This window comes from Lepisosteus oculatus, chromosome 25 (genome assembly GCF_040954835.1).
Source record: "Lepisosteus oculatus isolate fLepOcu1 chromosome 25, fLepOcu1.hap2, whole genome shotgun sequence".
Lineage (NCBI taxonomy): Eukaryota > Metazoa > Chordata > Actinopteri > Semionotiformes > Lepisosteidae > Lepisosteus > Lepisosteus oculatus.
The window spans coordinates 8,814,685-8,824,839 of record NC_090720.1 but is presented as its reverse complement, the minus strand read 5'-3'; the positions used below and the strand labels follow the sequence as shown (position 1 = coordinate 8,824,839).

At 40.7% G+C, this 10,155-nt stretch overlaps 1 protein-coding gene across 3 annotated transcripts in view; it reads left to right on the top strand.

Annotated features, from left to right (window-relative positions):
- The first annotated feature begins 3,565 nt into the window (after positions 1–3,565).
- The window catches only part of LOC102696094 (rho guanine nucleotide exchange factor 10-like protein), a 139,643-nt gene continuing 133,053 nt past the window's right edge, over positions 3,566–10,155 (top strand). For 2 of the 3 annotated variants that reach the window (XM_069183649.1, XM_069183648.1), the window contains exon 1: positions 3,567–3,858. The gene's annotated coding sequence lies outside the window, so the exon portion shown is untranslated. Of the gene's footprint in view, positions 3,859–10,155 lie in introns of all 3 variants that reach the window. The other variant, XM_015337206.2, reaches the window with a different exon arrangement.

The following is a 10,155-nucleotide window of genomic DNA, read 5'->3' as shown; positions in this document are numbered from 1 at the left end:
CAAAGGCTCCTACCCACCAGATGTCTTCAGAATAATCACTGAAATACAAACCACAGCACACCAGTGGAAATTATATGACATTACTTAAACAAAATTAGAACGGCAGGCTACACTTTACCCAAAGGGTGGTAGGAGTCTGGAACAAGCTGGCCAGCCATGTTGTTGAAGCCGATACCCTCGCTTCTCTAAGGACACAGCTGGATGAGGTCCTCAGTCAGGAGGGGAGGCACCATTGTACACAAAGGGTGGTGGGAGTCTGGAACAAGCTGCCAAGCCTTGGTGTTGAAGCCAATACCCAGGTTTCCTTCAACCAAAGGCTGGTTGGGATTCTTGGATCACTTAGCTACTGTTTCAATTTTGAGATAACTCGTCAAATATTTCTGGGTTTTCTAGGTTGCATTTGTGATAACTGACTCACTTAATGACAACCATTCACCCCCTAGTGCCAAAAATACAAAGAGGTATTATGAGTTCATCATGACTTTTTAAATTCACATTGTAGCCAGGATACATGTCTCTGTAAACATGTTAATGGCTGGTACACCCATTGCTTTATATTAGGACTGTTTTGTTTAATGACCACACCGTCACCATCTTGTAGTGATATCTACAAACACATCTACAATCCACTCTGTAGTAGTACTGTATATCAGATCTCACAAGCTGAGGGCTGGGCTTGCTCAACTCTGGAATGGGGGACCAGTATTGAAAGCTGCAGTCAGTGGTGTTGATGGACCAATAGATGGCGCCCTTTCATCTGGACCAGCATTTCCTAACCCATGCACACATACAGTATGTGACCTGGGGACACTGCACTGTAGTACTGTAGGTCCTGCAGATGGGAAGTTTATCTGAGGTCTTGATGATGAGGTTGTTAAAGATCCAGTGGAACAGTTTGTGGGTGATGGGAGGTGATAACATTAGGTATCCTGGCTAAATTCTACTCTGGGTTTGTATAAAGTTCCCCCTTGATTAAATTGGTGAAGCAATATCTCTCACCTTTCCTGATTTTTAGCAGTGCTTGTTGGTAGATGATGGCTGTCCTGCACCACCCAGGTATGATATTTAAATATAAAGAATTATTACAGGTGGGCAGCTGCGTCAGCATGCGTAGGCTGCAAAGGAACAAGTAAAGGTTTATTCCATGCTGAAAAGAGAAAAAAGAACACAACGTTTAGGTTGTAGAGCAACACCTGAAGAATATATACTTATAGATACTCCGTGTATAATATTGCCATAAGACAAACTTCCTTTAAAGATTGGTGACTTAACCGCTGTACAGTACGCAAAAGTTTCCTTTGGTGTTTTCTGTCTTTTTTCTGTTTCAAGAAAAATACATTTTACCCGAAACGTCGTGACAACCACCTGAACTTCCGTGTCACGCGGTAAAAGTTACCGTGACCGCAGGTCGCCCAGGTAGAACCAAGGTAAGAGAAGTGCTGGGGAAAAAAGTAAAAGATGAATGTAGGAGGACATTGTAAATATTGTAACTCTCTTCTCAAATAGTACTAGTAGATATAATAAGAATTGCTTTTCTATTATGGATGTAAAATGGGAGAAAAAATAACGGGATTTAGTATGTACAGTATGTAGTTATGAAGAAGATTTCTGGTAGATGGGTTTGGTACCCGTAAGAAAATCCTATAAAAAAAACGAAATAAAATAATAACGAATTACTGTACAAACGAGAGGTTTAAAGTGTGAATATACAAAGCTGACATTGCCCACGTGTTCCTATTATCCACGTTTCCGGTGCAACAACCCAAACCAACCAAACAATTTTGATAGTTAAAATTAAATATAAATATTTTTGTTAGTAGATACAATGTCACTAGCGCACAGAAATTCTTGGGTAGCAGGGGGAACTGCTAAGCATGGCTTTTTAGTTCAAATATTTTGAAGTGTTGTGCACGTAATGTCCTTTCCTGCTTAAACAGGGTTTACTTTAAATCAGACGTTACTATTATTATATTATTTATTATAATTTATTATTACATCTGTCCTTTTCAGGAGCCCTGGGCGTTTTCTCACGACGGTATATGCCTTTGTCAGCTCGCACAAATTGACAAATGATCGCACAGTAGCCAGATACCGATGTTCAGTTGCATATTTAATGTGTGCATATATACCATCTGGCACTCGTGGGTTTTTAAAGAATGTAAACTTCCCTGTGCCTTTGGCTTGGTCTCTTTGATGCTGAGATCTTTACCAGGAATAGCTGGCTTTCTGGTTAAAAGGATGAGTAGATATACAGTATCTCAAAACTGGGTTTCAACTGATGTGGGTAGAGGCCAGGTGGAACCAGCACTCCATGTGTCAGAGGAACACCTGAAGGTGGTTGCTGTCTACAACCGGAAGAAAAAATAAGGGCAGGTTAACTGCGCTTTTATAAAGGTGAAAAGAAAGGCCAAATTTACACGAGAACACAGTAGCTCATCAGGCCAGAGCTCAGGATGGTTTCTGTAGTGTTCAGTGGACTTCAGAGCACATGATCCTCCCTGGACAGGACCCAAGTCCATCACAGAGTTACCCCCCAGCAGTGCTGCTCCCCACTTACACAGCTGGGGTACAGTACCTCACTCGAGGCACAACTACTATGGTACTCTGACCCCTTGTACAGTGAAATTATTTCAAATGAGCTGTTTTGGTTTTTAGTTGTATCAGTAGGCTATATGACAGGAACATATAGCTTCTGCCAAAAGTCACATTGCCTGTTTGCCACGAAGCAAAGAAAAATTATGACAGCTACACATGAGATAGTACTATAATGACCCCATCAGGGTACATTACTGCTTTTTAAATAAAATTGGGATTTGTAAATGACAGGTCCGCAGGAATAAATATCTGAGAAACATGCAGTATAGGTGTATACAAACTCAGAACCTCAAAGGTCCTTTGGAATGACAGTATTTTCAGATGTTTTTGAAGCAGGCATCCTACAGTATACACTCGCTACTGATTAGAAATTGTAACTGTGTCTTCTATTTATTTCATGATTTCTAACTTCATTTACGAAAATGACATTCCGGAGGCAGTTGTTTTGGTAGATGCTTAAAATAATCATAGCCTTGTGTTATTCGTGAGCACAGTGTCTCTGTACTGTACATCAAAACACTTGTTTCAAGTCTGTTGTTGGCCAGGAGCCTTGCTTTATTCTACATAGGTCCCGAAGCATCAGTGAGGGGAAAAAATACCGTCCTTCTGATTTCCTTTATCTGTGTGTCCTTTGCTTGTGCCTCGGCTGGGTTGCTGCTGGGAACTTCCGAACGTTATCCATCCAGCTGGAGCCTGTCCCAGGCATGTGGACGTTTAGTGGGATTCTCCTCTCTGTCCCTCCTGCTCTCATGCTCTCCCTGCCTACCGCCCATACTTGTCTTGAATATGCAGTGCTCTCCAGGCGACGCTCTGATTGGCTGGAAAGCAGTCTTTTGAGCGACGCCATTGGCTGGGAGAGGCTGCAGGCTTTTGTGCTGCCAGCACTGGGGCTGTGCCTGTTGATCTCCAGCAGCAGGGGAGGGAGGGGGAGAGGGAGGGGCCAGAGCAATGGGGAAAGAGGGATAGAGAGAGAGAGAGGGGAGTTTCTTCATCCTAAGAGCTGCAACAGCCCGGACAGTGTGGATGAGAACTCCTTCCTTCTTGTGGGAAAGTAAACAACGGCGGATATTTTCAGCTCCCTCCACTGGCTGGAACTGGAGAGGGGCTGGGAGGGGTGAGACTGGGTAGCTGGTGGTCTAAAGGTACTCTGCTGCAGAAGGATGGCGAACGTGTGGATCATGTCAGCTTAACAACCGGGAGCGCTCAGGGGATTCCTGAGATCTAAGTCTAAGGTGGTGCTGCAATCCTATTGAGGAGTGGGGGGTGAGTGTCCATTCTTTGTATTGTCCGTCTGTGCACAGCGACAAAGGCCTTGGGGAAGGGAATGGGTAATGAGATTTGGTCAGTGCTCGAGGATTTGGGAGAACATGCAGTGAACTCCAGCGCTGAGATGCAGGAAAGTGACTGGAGGAGCCTAATAACGGGTGATTTAAACAACGATTCCCAAGATTAACTCTCTTCGTGACCAGCAGGCTTTAGAAATTTCAGTCACTTGGGGACACGGCTCGGTTGACTGGCTTAGAGACTAGCCCGCGGTGTTTCAGCTTGGCTGCTGCATCCTGCAGCACGGCAGTGGACATGCTGCATACAGTGAAGTCCTTGAGTGATGCATTGTTCTTAAAGAAGCCCAGGCCTCTGCTGCCTGGGTGCTGTTCCAGCCTCTTGTTTGGCTTTTCAGCTTGTTTTTCCCACCCGGAATGAAAACGAGTGCAGAAAAAGTGATTTCAAAACTAAACAATTGCGTGTTTTTTACATACACCCGGTAGCTGAAGCCAGTTCTGGGCTTCGGCTCAGAGCAGTGAATTGCATTTTATCTTGATTGTCTGTGTGAAAGTAGAGCTTGCAGGTGTTTCATGTGGACTCATTCCTCATCGTTACCGAGCAACGTGACGCATCCAGACCTTCTTCACATTTGTGTGTCGTGCAAAGCTGATTTTAAGAAAGAAGCAGTTCTGCGCTGCATCTGTAATGGGCGAGAACTTAATACGGACCGGGTCTAATGCCTCCCCTTTGGCATTTGAGAATTCGGGAAAAACGGGGTGTTCAGATCTGCTTTTCCTTATTGAGAATTTTGCTCGGTAAAGAAAACAATCCTTTCCCCTCATTGCCCACACTCCCTCAGGCCCCCTCTCAAGCTGTGCTGTATTCTTAAAGACCCATTCAAACTTTCTCTCCCCCCCCCCTCCCTTCTCAACTCTTATTGGATGAGCGCTAATCAAAAGGGTAAAAGCACTTGTCCGGTGAACTTTGGCATTTAAAGTTTTTTGAGGGAGGGAGTGAGTGGAACTCTGTGGGGTTTGGCACAAAACCCTCTCTTCGGAGTTTTTGATCTTCTAAGGAAGCAGTGTCGGGGTACAGTCTTTCCCCAGCTTTTATTCAATTAAATACAAACAGTTAAAACTGGGAAATGATACATTTTTTACTTCTGGTGGTAGTTCATTCCAAAGCCCAGATAATGCTGAGTAAAGACCTGTGGGAGTCTTCTTTAGTTAAATAAAACCAGTGGATTTTGTAATTATATTTAGAAACTAGAAGGGATGACCCAGAAAGCAAACCAGGCACATTTTTCCTTTTCTAAACAGAACATTATTTAGCCTTTCCCTTGTGCAAGCTGACCTGTTTTTTTTTCTTGTCCTTGCCAACAGAACATATGCATTTTTTTTCCTGTTTTGAACCTTTTTACCCAGATTAATTATAGATTGATTTCATTGTACATCAAAAACAAAAATCAAGTATAATGCTTATAATGTGAGCAGAGATAGGTTTTGTGCCAAACCCTGTGAAGGTATTTGCATGGCTGGACTCTGGTCTTTCAGAATAACATATACCGTGAAATTTGCAGTCTATTCGACTCATTTTTAACAACTTGTTATAGTGTAACTATAAAGAGCCACCATTCCCCACTTGGACAGCAATGGTAACCTGGACTAAGGACCAGCCTGTGCCTCAGAAGGGTCTGGATTCTGTCTCTTGCAGGGTTTGGGCTGGGTAAAATCTGCATTACATTCAGGAGGTTGTGCTTGAGATGCACAGGGTGCCCTTCATGTTTTTCCCGAGCTTCAGTTGGTTCAAGCAGCTATCTGTGAAGGCGGGCTTGCTGTAAGGGCATGAATAGATGAGCATGTTGGGAATTAATTGATGCAGTGAGCTGCTACACTCAAGATCACTCAGGCCAGCAGAGTTGTACCTCAGCAGCATTGTTTGTGAATGGGAAAAGGCTTGAATGCTTAAATACATTCACAAGCATATTTGCATAGTTTGCATAGTTTAAGAAATGACTGCACTCTCGGCACGTTTTTGTCATGCTTATACAGCACTGGGTTGTACTACACTATACTGCAGTGACGATGATTTGTAATGTTAGCTAAGTATGATGGACAAGTTGTCTAGTTACTGTTCCAGAAATAAAATGGTTTTGGTCAGTTTTTGGCTGCAGCGAGTGACTTAGCTGCATTTCACACAGATTTATTTAGCAGAGACCTTTCAGACTCACTGAAGTCAGCCTTTCCCTCTTCAGTTTTAAATGCTTTTATGATACTGATCAGCAATTTCCTTATTTGCTTTTAAAAATAGACTATAGTGATATCTTCCTGAATGCATTAAAAATAAGGATTTTAAATGGAATTTGCCACAAATTGGACAACATGCCATTTTATTCATGCCACGCTGTGAAAACAAAATTATTTTATACTTGTAAAATCTGCCTCAAAAGTCTTTTTTAATAACAGAAGAAGTTTAGTTCAATAAGTATACCAAACCAAAAAACAAAACATTAATGATTCTGACATTTCTGTCAGGTCATTTTTACATGTCGTTTTAAAAACAAACTAATTTCAGGTATACAAATTAAACAGCCTATGATATTAGTGGTAACCGTGACCAGAATTTTATTACTTTTTTTTGCAGATATGGTTTTGACTGCTCGCATTAGATAGGGCAGAATGTGGTTTCCTAAATCTCAAATGTATGCCTCCGACAATATTGATATGAGAATTTATTTTTCAGTATTTAAATTTGAAAAGTTTATTTTCTATATTGTGTTTTATAAGTGATCTGATATATTGGGAGCATCCAGAAGCTGTTGATCAATTAAGGGAGATACAGTATCTGTTCAATTAAAAGAACCCCAGGTCCTGAACAGATGAAAGGTTCTGGTATTTATAAAAAATGACCTCTAATTTATACAATGGAATGCTTTTTCTTTAATTGATCACAATGGAATTGTTCCACGTCTTTAGAAATTGGTCACCCATAGGCTCTGCTGGACTCTGGATCTCCAGACCCAGAAAAGGAAAACCCCGCCTTAGACTCATAGCGTCTTCCCCAAAACCATCCTTTTAATTCCCAGTTTAACTCCCAACTCCCTTGGTTTTTGATTCTGGCAGAATGTACGTATCTTGTAATATTAATTAATAATAGCCGAAACGTTTGCTAGGGAAGAGCACTTTAGGAATTACAATTTATAAGTTACTGGTCTTTATTTTTGTGATCATCCTATGACAACACAATGCCTGCTGAATACTTCCTAAATGGTGTAGATGTTCTCATTTGGCCAGAAGCAAGGAAATATTGAACAAGCTTTTTATATCTCTGGTTTATGTTCTGTGTAGGCAGTGGATTAGAACCTGGATTAGTACCAACACTTTAAAACACATCTAAAGGTTTTGACGAAGTTTAAAGTGGCACAATAGATTCAGCCTTCAGATGATTAAACATCTCACCTATAACAAAATGTAATGAATGTGATGCCAGTATAAGCCTAAAAGATCACTGATGATAGGTAGTTTTGTTTTGTTCCACTGTGTAGACTGCTGTGTCTTTTCTCCTGCATTTAGGAACAGATAAGGAAGAGTGATTTATGAGAGCATGAATGCGAATGTGGAACATAGTAAAGCAGATCTTTACTGTATCGTGTAAGAGTAATATTGTAGTTCCCGGTATTACATGATGGCAAATCATTGTAAAAGTAAAAGATTAACGCAAACATTTGGAAATCATAGCAAAAAAAAAACCTCCCAAGCAGATGGAAAAATCTGGAAAATGTGTATAATTCCTGTGCAGGTTTCCTACAGTCGACTTTCGTTAAAGCTGTGAAGCTGAGCTGGGTGTCATAAAAGTGCCTTCAAGTGGAAAAGGGTTGTGTGTCTGTGGTGTCTTGTTTGCTGTGTCCAGGAATCTTGCTGAGGTATTTCCGTGAGCTGCAGTTTCTTGGCTGTGTCTCTACGGCGATAGTCCCTGGAAACTGTTGGAGTTCTCGGTGAGAGCCGTTCACAGGGCAGTCAGACAGTCTGGGGCAGGAACAGCACAGGATACAGACTTTTATCACAATGTCATCATATATCACAAGCTGGGGCACAGGTTAGAAGAAGGATCTCGCAACCCATATTAACCTGTTGAGAGATGTTTTTGAACATGTAGGACAGTGCTGGGCCTGAGCCTGAAGTTTTTTAGAGTTTCCAGAGGGGAGTACTGCTGATCAGAACCAGCGCATAATTCTGACAATGGAACAATAGTATTTTCAATAATCCCTTTAAGTTTTTTTTTTTAAATTTACTTTTAAGTAAAACCGTATTTTCAAAAGTGGCTTTATTCTGGAAAACAAGAGTCACCAATGGATTGTTAAGTTAAAAGCTGGTATTATGACTACTGCTGCTACTACTAATAATAATGAATAATTCCTTACACTTATGTAGCGCTTTCACTCCACTCAAAGCGCTTTACAGGTAATGGGGATCCCCTCCACCCCCACCAGTGTGCAGCCCGACTTGGATGATGTCAGTTTGCAGAGAAAGTGACATAATGTCAGTTTGGAGAAAAAGGTGGTGTCTCCACTCTCACTTGGTTTATTTTCTCCATTTGACATAGAGACGAAATACTTATTGTGAATATTACACAGGTTTTTAAAAGAAAAATACTTTTTAAAACTGAAAAAACAAATAATTGATCAGTATTAGTATTGGTAGTTCAGGTGGGTAGCTTTGTCAGCATGCATAGTCTGCAAAGGAACAAGTAACAGGTTTATTCCATGCTGAAAAGAGAAGAAAGAAAACACAACGTTTTGGCTGTGGAGCCTTTTTCGGGTGTGAGAAAGACAGGGCAGACAGCAAAGATTAACTAGCATAGGAGAACAAAAGCTGGGAGAGTGGAGGAGGTGGGAGCAGGGGAGAGGGGAGTATTAGTATTAGTATACATTAGTATTTTTACATTAGTATACATTAATATTTTTCTATTTACACCTATGGCTGGTAACTTTCACATTACTGGATGACTTGGTGCACATACTGTATTTGGGAAACACTCTAAATTAGAAGCTGCACACAGTGTGTCTAATGATATATTTATAAAGTATGAATAGAGTGACATAGATGTGATAATAACCCATCCTGTACTCTAATTTTATAGCCCGTTGACAATACAATCTTAATCCTGACCATTTCACATTTCAGTATCTTTAATAATATGTTAAGAGTTTGTTGCCAGATAGCTACTGTATAGTGTCCTATACAGTATGTATAAATTACAAAGAACCCCCACTGTTATCTGTCCCCTTTGCATTAGTTAGATTCAGATAGGTTATTCTGTTCCCAGCCACCACTACCATACACGTCTCCAGATGCTTTCTGCTATTGTCCATTGATGTTCGCTGCCTCTTTTTCCCCACAGCCAACAGCAGGCTTGTGAATAATTCATGCACACTGACCTCTGTGCTCAGGGGAAGACCAAGGTTAGAAAGCGACTCTTCTTTAAGAGGGAATGTGTATGTACAATACCCATACTTACAAATGGGCTTCATTGATAGAATTAAACCCCAACGACCATTCCTGTTGCATATTCTTATATTCTGTATTGAGTTTACCAGCAAAATCTACACTGCATTCTCAATTTTGAGCATTTTTGAGCATAGGGAACTCTGAACAAAACTAAATTCATCAACGTGTTGTAAGTGTCCTCTAACATCATTAAAAATTCAGTGAAAAAGGCCTATACTGTTTTGTCTATCTGTGAAAGACAGATTAATTAACAAACTGGGATCGGGAGTAGTAGTTCTTTCAGATATCCAGTTGTTTGTACTGGCATATTTGAAAGTCAAATTAAGGAAGCTATAGGTTCATTTAAGGATTCAATCAAGTCCATTTAGAAAATTAGAAGATACAGAAGTCTCTGATATCTAAGGTTGGGAAACCGTGATGTTGAATATGGGGACATGGCTGTACAGTATACTATATAGTCAATATATGCAGTGAGCAGCTGCTGCAGTGCCAGTTTCTGGGTTTTCTTTCTGTTTCAAACCGTGAACCATGGCTCCTGTTTCAGTGAAAACAATGCACTGGACTATTTTTTCCAGGAAAATAGAGAACTGATAGAGAATGAAGAGAGAGCTGTAGATTTCCTAAAATTACTAATAAAAGTAACTCAAAGTTCAGCCCAAAAGTTCTTTCACACTGAAAAGTCAGAATGTTTGTGAAGTCTGTTTTTATTTTTTTTTCTTCTACGTTTTGATGCATGTTAATGCTTGAGGAATGAAATGAAATTAAAATACCTGCTATGACATAACTGCTA